At 33.0% G+C, this 14818-nt stretch overlaps 2 pseudogenes; both read left to right on the top strand.

Annotated features, from left to right (window-relative positions):
• LOC18587082 lies at positions 10207–11660 on the top strand (annotated as a pseudogene).
• The window catches only part of LOC18587081, a 7119-nt pseudogene continuing 5870 nt past the window's right edge, over positions 13570–14818 (top strand).

Below are 14818 nucleotides of genomic sequence, written 5' to 3'. Positions count from 1 at the left end.
AATTTGATTTTAAGTTATGTTAGTGTTTTAAGTTAGTTTAACATATTTAGGAACAAAACAACAAGAAAAGAATTTATTTTCCTCCATTACCATTATTGGCCGAATTTTCTAGGGGAATATTGGCTGATGATCTTGATGTTTATTTGAGGAATTATGATGAATAATGATGAATTATGAGCCTAGAAAAATGATGGAAATTTTCGAAGGAAAAATACGAATTTTTACCCACAAGGGGTATTTTCGTAATTTATACCGGGACTGATAAATTGAATCTCATTCATAGTCACTAAGGTAATTTAAGTATAATTGGTGTGTAGAAAGTGAGAAGAATTGATTTGGAGTTAAATTGGAGATAATAGGCCGAATTAGGTCAGCACCGCATTTAAGCGGTAGTCAGATAAGTTGTATATCATATCATGCATATATACCGAGCCTGAATTGATTTTATAAGGGTCAAGCATTGATGTGGTGAATTATGTATTGTATATTGTGGATAGGTGGTGAGCAAAGTACACTGGTAAAAGTACAGAGATTGTGCTTGGAGACTGGGATTAGAAGTATATCGACTCCTAGAACTGTGAGTAAACTTATTATCGTCTTAATTATTTAGAGTAGTTTTATACAATTGTGTGATTTTATGGAAAATGGGTTTAAAATGGTAATTTGCTATGTTTTAAGAGAAATTGTGATTTTATAAAATGATTTTATAAATTTTCTGAAAGATCGAATACTGGTTTTGAAAATAGGGTAATTGGAGACTTCCTGCTTATGTTGTAAATTTATGGTTTTAAATTGAATGGCTTATGACAATAAATGAGCATGAATGGCTAAACTGATTTTGGTGTTAAAATTATTTGTACTAAGTATTCAGCCTTGAGAGGCTAGGTTACGATAAATTGCCATGTCATGCTAGAATGAATTTTATTGATTGGTGGAGTATATATTAATTATTCACTGCAAAGGGGGTTCCGTGGACCAGCCTATTAGAGGGGCACGGTAAACTCCATTATATTCTTACCTCGAACGGAGAGGCGCGTAGGGTATCTCCTGGGGTAAAGCTTAGGGTTCACTTCACGCCAAACCACCACATGAAGGGGAACTCAGCCAACGCCAAGGAACAACTGTATTTTTCTCAAACTAAAAATATATTTTAAGTGTATACAAAAATTTTAACAGCCTTGGCAGACTCAGTTGGATGCCCTACGCAAGGTATCACCGAGTATGAGTTTTGGCACGAGCCAAAGTTTTAAGAAATTCATAAGCCAAGTTGATTACTCGATTTATATGGATTGATTTTATTCGGTTGAAATGAGTTGAAAGGTAATGAAATTACAGTATGATGACTTATTTTAATTGTCTCCATTTACTCAACTTTAGATAGTTTAGATGGTATCTGTTTACTCGCTGGGATTTTATAATCTCACCACCCTTATTCCTCACATTTCAGGCTCGGGGAATTCCATAGTTAGCTGACTTGACAAAGACCTTCATTTGGACTCGAATCGGTAAAAGCTGTAGGTTTTCAGTTTTCGATGCATTTTGGTTAGATGTGGGCCCACGTGTCACTGTAAAAGAAATTTTATACCTTGGTTATTTGCTTTATAGTATATATGAATATAATTAACTTTTACGCTATAAGAATTATCTACCGATAGTTTTATGAAAATTATTTTACAAGAAAATAGTTTATTTTATTGAATACTTTTATTATAATCAAATGGTCAATTTTTCACTTCAAATGAACGTTTTAGATACTTAATTTGTTTTTAAATCATTAAATATATATTTTCTGCTTACCTACTACATTTTTAGCAAGTTTCGAGATTTTCAACAAAAATGACAAAAATGCCCCTGCGAGCTAGAAAACAATATGTTATGTTCTGATTTGGAAATGATTTGTAATCCTTCGAATTTTGATAGTTGATAACTATTGCTCACCAAGGAAGTGCGAAAGTTGATATGAGAGCCTTGTGGGGTTTCGATCGGCATTCGGGGTGAAGAATGTCTGTCGAGGCCTCTCGGCGGTTGTCACGGGCTCGATGGGGAGTTCCGGGTCGTGACACAGACCCACACCTATGCAATAAAAAAAGAGGCCATAAAGAAAAAGATTTACATATCAGATGCCTACTAAATCATAAAACAAAATCAACAGCCATGAACACCCACAAAAGCAAAAAAAGCCAACTTTTTCCAGTGGCAAAGTCCAGATTTCACATTTAAGGGGACAAAGATAATAAAATACTCCTATTGTCCTAATTTTGCCATAATTCTATGTGGGTCAATTAGTATTCAAACTAGACAGTTTGCCCTAAACATGTAAATGACATTAACAGTAAATGTAAACTATCTAAAATGCACATTGCATAAAAAGAATGAACACAATAGTTTGTCAATAGCTCTTTGGGGAATTTTATCAAACATCTTCAAATCTCACAACTCAAAAATGTCAAGTTCTCACAACAAGCTGGGAAACTCAAAACCTTAGATCAAACATGGATTTATGGTTTCTAAACCCATAAACAAGTAAGAAAAATCAACTTAACAACTCAACCTTCATTTTCTAGTCCCACCTTTTAACCTCACTTTGAATCACCCACCAAAAATCAATCATGGGTTATTGGTTTCTCTTCACAAGTCGATTTTAAATTGAAATGCCAAAAATCAGCACCAAATCTAAAGCATTTTAGAAATGAAATTTGGATTTTAAGGGAGTTTTAGCTTCTGGTTTGTTTAAAGCTGAATGAAGGGTAAAATTATCTTAAAAATATTATCAAATCATGAAAGTAATGAAAACACTAACGATTGACTAATGAATTGACTTATGTGTCCAAGGAAAGATATTTTTTTTCGAATACTAATGGACCCGTATGGAATTGTGGACAAAACTTAGGGGTGTAGAAGCATTTTACCCTAATATTTATAAAACAATCATATTAAAAGTTTAATATTTGTAGAGACAAAATTATAAAATTCTAAAAAAATAAAGATATCTTATAAAAATTTAAAACTTTTTAGGAAGAAGTCCCTACTAGACCCCTTTTCCCTTTGACTCTATCTTTCTACAATTAAAATCTAGATATTATTAGTTGTTATGGGATTTCCTTTTTCTTTTTTGTTACATATGTAAGCAATAAGCCAAACAACTATGCTTAGCTACTGGCCTTATCAATAAAACAAACTTACCTTTTTAAAAAAAAATAAATTTTGGAATTTAGGGGAATAGGGGTTCAAATCTCGCTTTTTAAGTAAGAAGATCATATACTAACTAATGAGTTAAATGCTTAAATGTCAAAAAAAACTTTAATTTATAATTAGTTTAATTTCCATTAATATTATAAAATAAAAATTAATTTTAAATTCATTTTTATATCGAGTTCAAGTTCAAATTTAAATTTTTTATTACAAATATTAATAATAGGATTCTAATATTAAATATTAATTTTTAATAGAATTTAGATAAAATATACCTAATAAATGTTAATCTAAATAAGATTTAGTACAAAGAGATATAAGGGTTTTTTTATCGTTGGATAATTATATAGGGGATGCGGGAGTGAGATCGGTATAACCTTTTTCTATTGTATATATATGGATCTTAAATCCTTTTTTTGGATCTATGAAGTAACTCTTTCCTTCCTTTAATGAATTGCACTTTTCAAAAAAATATCAGACTAAGATTAAACATTGGTTAAAATTAGTAAATATTCTAATGGGTTATACCAAGAATGCTAGTTGCTAAAGCTACTGGACTAGTGGAGGAGGTTGGCACAATGGATGTGTGGACAAAATAAGGGATAGTTGGATCATGGGGTTTAGATACGGCTTTGTCCTTTTATCTACTGCTTATTGGTGATGGTCACATGGCAAAGTGTTTTTCATGCTAAGTTGAAAAAGTATTCTCTTTGGTGTATGGGTCTTGGCTTGTGATTATGGGTTTGGTTCTGTTATAGTTGAGATTAGAAAGTGATGTGCTTAATTATTTGGCTAAATTCGAAATTACTAAACCATCATCTACAGTAGGAGGCAGGTGGCATGTTTTATGATATATTGGATTTACCATTTGTTTTTTTGTGAATACTGTCAGTTCTGTCCCACTAAGAGCTATATCAGTTCATTCGTACCTTGAGCTGTATTACATAGATTCTTAATTTGGTGCTAGACAAAAATAACATGAAAACATAATTTTTTTGGGGCATGCGCAAAAAAAAAAAATGTACCTACTGTAGATACTTGATTTTGGTTAATACCTATTTTCTAAAAAAATATTTTTATAACTTAAAATTGTATAGAAAACAACTAAAACAAGTGAAGTGCTATTTCACGCATAATAACTAGAGCAAGTGAAGCGCTACTTCAACGCAGAACAATTAGAATAAGTAAAGCACTACCCCATGAAGAACAACTAATATTATTAAAATAATTACTTCACAAGATAGTAGTGAAAGCAACCCGAAATAAGTAGTAGGGTTCATGAGTTACTTTCATCTTGGGATGTTCCGGAGAGTTTGGCTTGGTAGCTCAGATATGGTGATAATTAAGAGGTCTTCCTCTTAACCTTTTCTTGAAGTACAAGTGTTTCACCCTCTTACCTTGTTCTCGTATACTTGTTCACATACACCTTCTTCTCTTGTGCCTGTTCATGTACAACTTTTTGTCTTATACCTTTTCGCATATACCTCTTCTTTATTACCTTTTACTTGAGAACAAGTCTTACCACACTCAATTACAGTAACGGTTACTCACTTTAATATTCTTCATAATAATGTAATTTATTAGACACATTAAAGCTATTCTTGAGTAACCGTCATTTTTAACACTATATATAGAGCATCACAATTCATTTAGCGGGGACTCTTCCCCTTAGGCTACCAAATGATTTTCCAAAGCTTCTTTATCTAAATTCTTTCTCTAATTCTCTTCTTATTATCTTTCACTTGCCACGACACTCAATACTTCAGAAACTGCTTTTATTTTTCTCTTTGTAGCCTTTGGCGCATCCTTTTACTTGTTTGCAATGCTTCCTCTCTCTATCACAAGAGCCCTTTTTACATTTTGGCAAATCCACTAGGGAAGAGTGATTGGATTAAGTAAAACCTTACTATCACAACTTTCTATTACTAGAAGAAATGGATAGTTCCTTTGGCAACCAAAATGCACATTTTCCCACCTACAACCAAGAGTTGATGAAAATGATTGAAGCTTTTCAAAAGAGAATGCAAACATTGGAAGACAACAATAGGCTGATGTTGGAGACCATATCTCAACTTTCATCCTCTACTACCATTACTTCTTAAGCTCAACCTATACACCTTAATGGTGATGAGGATGCACCTAATGGATCCATTCTCCTAGTTGTAAACATAAATGCAAACAAAGTTAATGGAGAAAATGTTGTTGATGTGTTAGGTGTTGGAAATCCCAATTTGATCAACTCCTTTATGGTAGTTATGCCAGCAACTACCACTACTATAATAATCCCACCAACCACTACTCAAGGCTTTGTGACAATGGAAGAGCTCCAAAAGTTATTAGACCAGAAAAATAAAAGCTTTAGCTTTCCAAATTTGATATTAAGTTTCCTTAACCAACAAGTGTAGCTGTTAAGCCATATCCTAAAGACTACACTAGTCCTAAATTCAAGCAATTCAATGGTAAGATTGGTGATGCACGAAAGCATATTATGAAGTTTGTGGAAACACTCGGAGTGGCAGGATTGGATGATGTCTTGAAGTTGAAGGAATTCTCTAAATCTCACACTGAAAAGGTTTATACATGGTATGTTAATCTCACCCCTAGTTCTATTGAATCTTGCAGTCAAATGTGCAGGATGTTGGGGAAAAGTTCTTTTCTACTCAAGAAAAGGTTACTCTCGTTGATTTAGGAAGAGAATATCAAAAGTCTAGAGAAGACCTCATAAAGTACACCCAACACTTTAGAGAAAAGGTATTGGACATACAAGAGTCTCATGATGAAAAGGAATTAGTGAAGGTTTGCATTCAAGGGATGTTCGTTGAGTATAGGTTACAGTTGGAGAATTTACCTCTTTCAACCTTTACTACCTTGGTAAAAGTTGCATGAAAAACCAAGAATACAGTTCTTAAACAAAAGGGAGCTACTCATTTTGATAGAAGGAATACCCCAACAGTAAATGCTATTCAAGGAAAACTTAGAGAAAGAAAAGGTCCTTTACAATCAAATTTACGTACTAGAAAGGATGATCTAAAGTGAAAGCCATATGAGGAGAATGATTTTTCTCCACCATTTTCAGTTCCACTAGATGGAGTGAAAATGATTCTTCATGAATGAATTAGGGATGGACAAGTGAACTTGCCTTATGCTACACAACCACCAACAACAGAAGAAAAGTCCAACCTAAAATATTGTGACTATCACAGAACAGTTGGTCATTTATTTCTTGAATGCAAAGACTTACGTAGAATATTCCACAAAAAGACGCAAGCAGAAGAGTTACTGATTGGGAACAACAAGATCTAATACAACTTGCTTCCCACTCATGTATGATACTTCTATGACTTTGACTCTTCATTATTTTATATATTGAAATTTTACATTTGGAACGAAAAGAAATTCATATTTAGCTACTAGCTTTATCGCTTATACTTTGGTTGCAATTATATTATACTATTGGTCGCAAGCTTTAGCGCTCACTCTTTGGCCATAGTTCATCACTCTTATTTGAGCCACAATCTTTACTATTTATACTTTGGCTACAATGACATTATGCTACCGATTACAAGCTTTATCACGCATTATTTGACCATAGCTTATTACTATTACTTCAGCCTTAGGCTTTATTGCTCATATTTTGGCTACAATGATATTTTTTTGTTGGTCGTAAGCTTTGTCGCTCATTCTTTGACCATGATTTATCATTCATATTTCAGCCATTAGTTTTATCGCTCATAATTTGGCTGTAATGATATTATGCTATTAGTTTCAAGCTTTATCGCTCATTTCTTGGCCCTAGCTTGTTACTCACAAATTGGTTGTAACTCTTACGCTTACCTATCTAAAGAGTTAAAATAATCTTCTTCACATCAGGTTAAGAGTTAACATCCTTGATGTAAGGTTGAGATTTCCTTCAGATGTCATATAGTAATATGATGAGTAAGCATGTAACATTTATACGAGCAACATTACTTTGACAAGTCTACAAAGCTAATAAAGGAGTGGCCAACTCTTGAGTTCCACAGAGAAGAGTCGATATTTTTTTATGATAGGAGAAATTATCTAATTATTCTTAAGAAAAGGCACTACTGGAAGAAGCAGCTAATCTTCTTCGCAACTCCTCTCTTTAGTAAAGCAATCTTTACTACAGTCTTTCTTGACATATCTCATTATTCTTGAGAATAACCACTATTGGAGAAAGTATTTAATCATCTTCTCAACTCCTCTTCATGATTCTTCAATACAACAATCTTTGTTGTAATCTTTCTCAACTTCAATGTTAGCTTTTCTAGCATCATATATGAACTATAGCAACAATTATCATTTTTGGAGAAGTACTTGCTCATGGAATATTGGCAATCACAAGCCAACTTTCAAATTCTTCTATGATATATGTGTTACACAAGGGCTAGAAGCACTACTTGCAAATAGAAGTTTGAATACCAAAAACCATAAGGGTGCAACTCTAAGCTTAACCGTGTGTACATATAGTTTCTCTAGAAGAAACAATGAAACACAAAAGGAAACATGGCCAAGAGAAAAGGGCTCAAATTGATGCACTATTCTATATGGAATACAAGGAACTTCACCGATCTTGCAGACATCATATGCCAAAAATGAGATAAGTCCTCATATGCAATATTATTTTATTTATTTATTTTTATGCTCATTAGTACAAATTTGACATGGAGTTACATATTTTTTAAAATGTGTCAAAAAAATTATTAGTAATCTTTTGTAGTATTTTTATGCATTAGTATTATAAAGAATGCATACAATAACAAAGACCACATTTTAATATTTATATGAGAATGTTATTAAAAGATTAAATAGTTGCATAAAGAAATATATTATCTAAAGAAATATCAAACTTTATTATAATTTTTATTATATTTTTTAATATATATTTTTGTATTATTGATTTATTTCTTAAAAACATGCAACATTAAAATATATATATAAACAAAAAAATCAAAAATTAAAAAAAAACCTTGTGGCATAAGTACTGCAAGGAACAAATAAAAGAGCTCACGGCATATGTACCACGAGCCTCAAACAGAAAAGCTCGCAGCAACACCTTAATTGGCACGAGGCTTCTTGTGCCGCGAGCTTCAATCAAAAGAGATTTACTTAAAGGAGCTCTTCAATTGAACAAGCCGCGAGCTCTAAAGTTAAGAGGTCGCGGCATGTCAAAAGCCTAATAGATATATTAGAAGAAGGAAGAGAACCGCAGCTTGTAAGTTTCAATACTAGAAAAACCCATTTATATATATATGAAAAAAAAGAGAACTACAGCTTGTGCTGCTAGTAAACAAAAGAAAAAACCAAAAAGTTGACATGTAGGCTAGCATTTATTTGTTTCTTTCACTTTAACTTGCCAACAAATAGAAGTTGACATGCCGGAGACTTAGTATCTTTTATTTGTTCTAGTGTTTCTCTTCCTATATTTCTTTGCCAGTTAAATGTTTCTATTAAAGGCTGCACATGCAAGAAATTCAAAATAAAATAATAGTTATATTTCAAAAACAAATAGAAGCATCAAAACAAGTTTTAACACAAAAAGTCAATTAAATAAAAATTTTTGCTATGTTTGCTTATCTTTTACACTTTTGCTTTTGAAATTTATATTTAGCGACAAATTATAAATCATGACTGGAAACAAATCCTTGTTTTAAGATGAATTTTTTTTTTTGCTTTTACTTACCAAGATAGTTTTCTTATGAAACATAAGTAATGCTTGTTCTAAGTTCTTTTTCTAAAATCAAACAATTTATTTATCTGCTTAAACATATATATACATAAAAAAAATTTCTCTTTCAATTAAAAAGCCTCATCACATGCATGAAAAATTTTCTTTTATCATATAAAAAAAATTTCATGTAAGGGGCAACAAGCAAAAGAAATTCAATTTTTTTAAAAGGCAAGAAAATGCAAATAAAAATAGGGAGAGAGAGTAAACAAGAAATTATAAGAAGAAGAAGAAGAATAACTTGCTTGCTCAAAAAAGAAAATTCGCAAAAGAACAGACCTTACTCTGAATTTTGTTTTGGTTGGAATTTGAATGAAGAAAATTATTCACAGTAAGTTCCATACTTATAGGCCAGATAGAATCAAGGTTTTTATGAAAAAGCTTAACTTTCCTTTTACAATTTGTATTTTGAAAATCTTATTCTATGAAAATATATTGTTATATAATCAATTAAATATTACACTTAACGGTAATATGTTATTACCTAAAGTATTACTACTTAAGGTGTTACTATCGGAGGCGTTATTGCATGGGGTGTTATAGTACAATATGTTATAGTATAAAATAAAACCTTTCCCTAAAGTAATGCATAAGAATTATTCTTAAATAAGAATTCTTATGTAAGGGGCAAAATGTAGATACTTGATTTTGGTTAATATCTATTCGCTAAAAAATTATTTTTACAAAATAATATTGTATAGAGAACAACTAAAATAAGTGAAGTCCTACTTCATGTAGAACAATTAGATCAAGTGAAACGCTACTTCAACGTAGAACAATTAGAATAAGTAAAGCATTACTCTATAAGGAACAACTAATTTTATTAGAATAATCACTTCACACGATAGCAGTGAAAGCAACACGGAATAAATGATAGGGTTCATGGGTTACTTTCATCTTGGGATGTTTCGAAGAATTCGGCTTGGTGGCTCAAATATGGAGATAGTTAAGAGATCTTCCCCTTAACCGTTTCCTGAAGTACAAGTGTTTCACTCTCCTACTTTGTTCTCGTATGCCTGTTCACATACACGTACTTCTCTTGTATCTGTTCATGTACAACTTCTTTTCTTGTACCTGTTCACGTATACCTTTTCTCAATTACCTTTTACTTGAGAACAAATCTTGCTATATCTAATTATAGTAACGATTACTCACATTAATGCTCTTCATAATAATGTAATTTATTAGGCACATTAAAACTTATTCTTGAGTAACCACCACGTTTAGCACTATATATAGAGCCTCATAATTCATTTAGCCGGGACTCTTTCCCCCAGGCTAACAGATGATCTTCTGGAGCTTCTCTATCTAAATTCTCTTTCTAATTCTCTTTTAATTGACTTTTACTTGCCACGATACTCAATACTTCAGGAACTATTCCAATCTTCCTCTCTGCCGCCTCCGACCCACCTTTTTACTTGTTTGCAACGCTTTCTCTCCTTATCACAAAAACCGCCTTTACACCTACAAATTATTTTTTGGCTATAAAGCTTCATTCTGTTGAGGCTGATGGAAATTGAGTAGTACTCCCAAATCCCAATCCGAAACAAACCCCAAACTTTCATCTATGGTTGAAGAAAACAGCCCTGTAAGCCAACACTCCGAAAAACATGCCCCAGCGTTAACCCATTTCCAAGGCCATTGGTGTCTATCTCAGCTTGTTCCAAATGTAATATCCTTCCAAAAACACTTCCAAGCTCTAGATGATGACATTATTTTAGCCAGCACGCCAAAAGCTGGAACGACATGGTTGAAAGCCTTGGCTTTCACCATCATGAACCACAACCGTTTCACTCTTTCCAACAGCCCCTTGAATTCATCAAACCCCAACGACCTTGTTCCCTACTTTGAAATGATGTTGTATAAGGATGGTCAAATCCCTGATTTCGCTGGCGTTTCATCGCCAAGGCTGTTTGCCACTCACCTTCCCTACCAAGCATTAGCTGAATCAATCAAACAATCGAATTCCCGAATTGTTTATATAGCTCGCAATCCTCTGGATGTCATTGTTTCGTTGTGGCATTTCATTACAAGTGAACCAGAGTGTGCTGATTGGAGTTTGGAGGAATGTTTCGAGCAATTTTGCAGAGGTGAAGATGCGTATGGACCCTTTTGGGATCATGTTCTAAGGTACTGGAAAGAATCCTTGGAGAAGCCAAACAAAGTTTTGTTTCTCAAGTACGAGGACATGAAGGAAAACCCAATACCTCATATAAGAAAGATGGCTGAATTCACGGGATTTCCATTTTCCATGGAGGAAGAGAAAGCTGGAGTCATTTAGGAAATAGCAAAGTTTTGCAGCTTGAGCAACCTAAAGGATTTGGAAGTGAACAAGACAGGAACCCTGGCAGCCTCAACACGTCAGACTAAATCTTTCTTTCGGAAAGGCGAGATGGGCGACTATATTAATTATCTCAGCCCTTCTGCAGTGGAACGATTCTGTAAGATCTTCGATGAAAAACTGAGTGGTTCTGGCTTGACCTTTAAAATGTCTTTGTCAGGATAAAACTTGGTTAAGGAAACCGTGTAAAATAAGGATGGGCATGAAGGTTGTGTCCACTTGCCCAAAGCACTATTAGTCTTATGGAATAAATGGTTTTGGGCTAGATTGTAATCAATAATCTCTTATCTGTGCTTGGTTTCGTTTGCAACATGTGTTTCCATCTTGCTTGGGTTTTATAATGCAAGTTAGCTTGAAACTCTTTGATTCTTCTGTGATATACTTGATTTTGGTCAACACAAAGCAGTTGTCTTTCATCATTGTTAAATAAATTACAGAATGAAACAAGAAAAAGAAATAAACTTTAAAAAAATGGCTTTACGGAGACTAAAACAATTGTTTTAAGGCTTATTTGTCTCTAAGATACGATAAAGCCTCAAAATTCTCTGATTAGTTAGAATTAGTGAAAATGATTTGGTAAAAAATATTTTTTTCTATAAATTCTTTGGTGAACAAGTACAATTTTTCATTTTACGAGCAAACATAATTTTTCATAATTAAGTTAATTTAATTTATAAAAATTAAAATAATTTACCATCAACATTAAGTATTGATCTATCAAGATTATTTCAATGAACTTTTTTTTTTTTCTAATGTGAACTAGAAAGAGCCAACTCGATTCAGAATTTAAATATGAAACCTCTAAACTGAAAATCTCAACTTCTAATTGTAAAACTCTTATGTGCTTCTTGGATAACTAAAATTTTACAAGAGTAATTGTTGGAATGCTATAGCACGACTTGACTAACCAATCCTTGTCGTACTCTTAAGCCATTGATTTCGACCTTCCAATATGTCGTACTCTTGGTATAAAACTTAATAAATATATTAGAAATTTATTATAAATAAAATTATATTACTACAATTATCTAATTACGACCAAAATATTATATAAGTGTTCACCACTTGTAAGTGTAAGTTCATAATACACTTTACATAATTCATGAGTTTGATCGAAGCATTATGATGAAATAATTGTAGGTGATATGGTTTTGATTAAAAAAAATTGAAATTGCTAATTTAGGAAACTTTAAACAAATAATCAATTTCAAAAATTATTATAAATTCTCGTAATATCGAAAACATAATTAAAACAAAAAAAAAAAACAAGTGATGACAATTTAAAAAATTGCTTAGAATTTCACAACGTGATTAAATTGAGCAATCTAACTGTTTCTGTAGAACATCTTCTACAAATTTCATGGATTTTTTTGTTTGTTTAGAATCCATGATACTGCCACCCTCGAATCAGACACAATGGAATCATGGTTGTATTTAGGATCAATCTGCACATATTTCAAAGGTTTCATATGCCCTAAAAAGCAACCAAAAATCAATATCGAAGCCCGACATTTAGCATCACATTATTGAAGCACCCCTGTCCACAGGCTCTCTCGTCATAGTTGCCAGCTGGCCCTTCCCTTGTCCTGCTTTAATTCATAGCAAATCACACGGTTCATATCTTAGCCCAAGCTCGTCCCCTTCTCTCCAGCCTTGTCCCACCGTATGAACGAGGCATACGCACCCGTGAAGCACCCACTTTCTCTGCCTTTCCCTGGTCCATGTGCAACAGAGAGGCCTCGTCTGCCATATCAGAAACAGCAGACCACTAAAGATTCCTTTTCCCTTGCTCCATACTTCCTCCACACTCCAACCTTCCATCCCATACCCGCCAGCCTTCTTGTCTTTTTCATCGGTGACGTAGATAGTCTAATAGTCTAATAAGTAATTTTAATATTTAATTTTTTATTTATTATTTAGTATTTAAGGTTTTTATTTTATTTTATTTTATTTAGATGGTAGGTAAATATAAATTTAAGAATTTACTTTTTTTGTATTTCAAGAAAGTCTAGGGTAGCATACTTTCTTATTTTAATTTACTTTACTTACACTCAAAGTTTAAGTCAAATAAAATTAGACTATTATAAATAACACCATTAAACTTAGTTTTTAGAGAACTTAATTAATTGAATTATTGAATGATATTATATTTTTTGCCAAATTTTGAGTGTAAGTTTTTGTATTTGAAACTTGGTTATCAATTTTAAAGGCTTTGTTGAGTGCTAGTATTTATTTTCATGTTAACTTGCTGCATTAGTTGGTATAAAAATGGAAAAACTCACCCAATCTAATGGTAGGTGACCCAGCTATGGTAGGTGATGGTACTCATGGTGAAAATCATGGAATTGAGGCTTCACAATCTGCAGTGCAAGATCAAGGGGTGGCCCTGAGAGTTTTGGAGCAACAAATGGATCTCAAATTCCAACGTTTAGAACAATACTTTGAATAAATTGTAGATCGATTTGATGCTCTAGGTGTAGATGCCAACAAAAATCGAAATGACGAAAGGCCATGTACCGGAGATGATGTAGCTCATGGATAGCCACGTATATCACAGACCATAGCCCCAGCTATGTCTAATAGCCTATCGACGACCCGAAAATTCTCTAGCTAGAGCTCACTCGTGCACGAGGGTCATACTTATCCAATGTGACATCCGACTTATTCTCGAATCTCTTAGTAAAATAAAACTATTCCAAAAATTGTGTTATGCCCTTGAAATCTCATTTCAAAATTCCTCCAAAGCATTCAATATAGGGTATGATGAAATTTATTATCATTTCCTTAAAATAAAATTTGTACAAGAATTTTGAAACGACAATTCGCATGACAAGTAAACATTATAATTATGAATGCACACCGCACAAATATAAGGCACACTTTTCTTTGATATAAATCATCTTGAAAAGCTTGTTTCTCGGTTTAAAACACTTTATGTATAATCCATATATATATTCAAAACATATTTAAAAATCATAGCTATCACGACCCGGAACTCCCATCGAGCCCGTGACAACCGTCGCAACGTCCCGATAGGCACTCATTACCCCGAATGTTGATCGGAACCCCGCAAGGCTTAGCATCAGCTTCCGCATCTCCCCAGTGAGCGACAGTTATTAAATCTTGCATTTCAAGAAATCATAAGTCGTTTCCAAATCAAAATAATAAAATATTATTTTCTAGCTCACAGGGGTATTTTCGTCATTTTTCTCGATAATACCGAAACTTGCCAAAAACATGGTGTAAAAGCTAAATATGTTCATACATATTTTAAATTAGATAACTAAAGTATAAAATTACTTTTACAATGACACGTGGGCCCTCAACTAACCAATAAGATGCGAGTCTGTGAATCTATAATTTTGACAATGCAAGGCTAACTGAAGTCCTTGATGCAATCGGCTATCTACCGGCTATCCCGAACCTGAAATGTGGGGAATTGAGGGTGGTGAGATTATAAAATCTCAGTGAGTAAACAAACACCATCTAAACTACCTAAAGGCGAGTAAATGGAGACAATTAAAAAATAATTAACTTCA

The sequence above is a fragment of the Theobroma cacao genome, chromosome 10 (genome assembly GCF_000208745.1).
Source record: "Theobroma cacao cultivar B97-61/B2 chromosome 10, Criollo_cocoa_genome_V2, whole genome shotgun sequence".
Classification (NCBI taxonomy): Eukaryota; Viridiplantae; Streptophyta; class Magnoliopsida; order Malvales; family Malvaceae; genus Theobroma; species Theobroma cacao.
Note: the sequence above shows the minus strand (reverse complement) of the source record. Positions and strands in the feature narration are given on the sequence as shown.